Consider the following 3292-nt stretch of genomic DNA (forward strand, 5'->3'; position numbering starts at 1 on the left):
CTATACAGTTTATGTTTAAAATAAACGAATGTTTACATGTACTATACAGTTTATGTTTAAAATAAACGAATGTTTACATGCACTACACAGTTTATGTTTGAAATAAGCCAACGTTTACCTGTACTATACAGTTTATGTTTAAAATAAACGAATGTTTACATGCACTACACAGTTTATGTTTGAAATAAGCCAACGTTTACATGCACTACACAGTTTATGTTTGAAATAAGCCAACGTTTACCTGTACTATACAGTTTATGTTTAAAATAAGCCAACGTTTACATTTATTCACTGTTTGTATTTCAAATAAGCCATTATGTATAATATATAAAGTTATGTATAATTTTTTATAATATTACATTAGTACAAAGGTTTACTAGTATTGGTGTAATAAATTATTGCATTTCTTTCTACATCAAATACATTAACACAAGTTGAAATACGTCGATTATTTCTAGGTCAACTAAACGACAGTTAGGCTTACAAGAACAAGTTTTAGCGTCGAATTTTAAACAAAAAGTACATCATTTATTGGACAAATGAAGAAGGATCCAAGTCCCAACTCAGGTACAACTAGTCTCAGAGTTGTTTACCACTCTGGGTAAAACGCTTTGTTTAGAGAGTAAGTAGGAGACCAGGTGCTCCTACAATCGTCAGTTCTATTTTAATGATTGTTGGGAGGATTCTGTGATTGGTTGGATTGATATAAACCTAGAAATAGAACCGTCACCAAATATACGTAGGTAGAAAAAGCTTTTTAGATAGTTAGTGAGCGTTATAAGAAGATTAATATTATATGGTTGTACGGTAAACGCTTTATCTCTTATATCCACAGGGGGCCTTCATGTTTCACCCTATCACACGGCTCGCCTAAATAACATCTTATGAATTAGATACTTCCATGCTAAAACTAAATACAATTAAGCATCATGTTGTTGCAAAGGTTGGCCGGAGTTATTTGGGGAAACACTAATGGTTGAATGAACAAATGAAGGTCTGTACGGGTCTTTTGGTGTATGATCGTGGGGGGGGGGTTCAGGTACAACGACGAACCCTTCCCCCCTCTCCTGTACAGTAGATTAATTTGTATTCCAACATACAGGAATATTTTATTACTGCATGAGGGTCAGTGTTTTTACCTGGAATTACGTCCGAGTACTCCTTCTGACCCATGTATGTAAAACTAGTGGTTTCATGTAGATACGGAAGGGCTATCTGCGCTAGATGTCCCTAAGATAAACTAGAGCGAAGGCAAATAGTCAACACCACTCACCGCCAACTCTTGGGCTACGCTACCAATGAATAGTGGGACTAATCGTCATGCTATAATGCCACTACGGCTGAAACGGGGAGCATGTTCGGTGACGGGGATGGATCCCGTGACCCACGAATGTTCTAAGAACTAGGCATAATTTCACATGAGATTTGTAATATTGGAAGTTTCTCTAAATGGAAAATCACCCTTGTTTAAGCGCGAGACTACACAACGGACCACCTAGATTGTGCACAAAAGATTAATCGAATCCTGAATTGTAGTATTATAAGCTCTCAAGCTTATCGTTAAGACACCAGGAGGCCTATGCTTAAAGGCATAGTTTTTCTAACACTATATTGAATAACAAAACAAAAAACACCTCACATTCATTCACAAATGAATTATATTCTCGCCCTATTATGTATTTAGGAATTCATTTCAAAGACAATTATTTCAACATTAATCTTCTTTTTTTACCCCCGACTAACCGGAGTAAATTAAGTAGCATAGCAGAAAAACAATTACCAGGGATACCATAACGTATGATTGAATAAAAACAGATAAATTTTAATTACAATATTATACTCAAGTTCCAGAACTTTGTCTCATAACGTCGTAATTATTCAAGACTTTTTTCTTTTCTCCAGTGTCTCATTGTAAAACATCGTAAACGCCCTGATTTAATAATTATAGAGGTCGTTTCGTTTGAATAAAAGTCAGTTTCACTCACACGTGACCACCTGTTTTTCCAGGATTTAAGTCGCTCTTGCCGTTAGGGAAGAAGGTAAGAGACATTTCGTTATTACACATGTTACACCTTTACGATATTTGAGATATCACCTGCGTTTTATTATGCCGAAATTTTCCCCCGCATAAATTTTGTTAACACACGTATTTTAGCGTAACGCATATTCTATTATAACAGGAATTTAATTATCACATATTATTTCATATTATCATTTTTTATTGTTACGTGCATTTAGTATAACAAGTACTTAATTGTCACATATTGTTCAATTTTATTCGTTTTATTATCGTGTGCATTTTAGTACAACATGAATTTAATTATCAAATATCATATAATCGTATTCCTTTTTTATTATCGTGTGCACATTAATATAACATGAATTTAATTATCACATATTATTTAATGTTAATATTTTTATTATCACGTGTCAGTCCCGCAAGAGTAGCTAAATACGGGTTCATGGGCTTATATACTATTTACACGGCTATGAAGCGCCCCCTATTACTCTTAAGGCGATAATCGTGCTATCCGTTATGATAGTTTAACCACGTGTGCACCCTCACAGTTAGTTGTCATCTATCCTGTACGGGCAACTTTCTTATCAGAAGACCGTGTGGTACTGAAGAGAGTATCGAACCGCGAATTTTAGCTCTAGAATGTAAGCACTGAAGCCTATCGCTCAGCCTCCTGGAAACTTATTAAAAAGAGATTTTATCTGTTTTTCATGAAACTTTCAAGTCTTCATCCTGGAAAAGCTTTCATTTGCTGAAAATATTATATAATTCAACAAATTAAAACAAACCTTATATCATAAAATTCGTTATCAATGAAAGCAGAGCTAAAACATAAACTTCCGAACACTAAAAAAAATATGATTACATAAAATACCAAGAGTGGCAGATAAATGGAAGTGCGTGATTATTTTTGATAAAACTTGACTGCTTTTTTAAAAGTTTAAGGGTGAACTGACCGAGCGTGGCCATGTGGTTAACGTGGTGGATTATGGATCCGCGGGTCCACTGTTCCCGTCATTGCCCCCTCCTACACAAACAATTGCCCTCCGTGTTTTGGGGCTGCAGGTACTTTATATGGGTAACGGTCAAATCCCATCATTCGGCCAGACAATGGTTGTTAGAATAAAACAAAATATTAACTTTTTCCAAAACAATACAAAACCCTCTTCATAATGGCTGCTACAATAACACAAAATATTAACTGTTTCCAAAACAATACAAAACCCTCTTCATAATGGCTGCTACAATAACACAAAATATTAACTGTTTCCAAAA

The sequence above is a fragment of the Limulus polyphemus genome, unplaced genomic scaffold (genome assembly GCF_000517525.1).
Source record: "Limulus polyphemus unplaced genomic scaffold, Limulus_polyphemus-2.1.2 Scaffold5929, whole genome shotgun sequence".
Taxonomy (NCBI): Eukaryota; Metazoa; Arthropoda; class Merostomata; order Xiphosura; family Limulidae; genus Limulus; species Limulus polyphemus.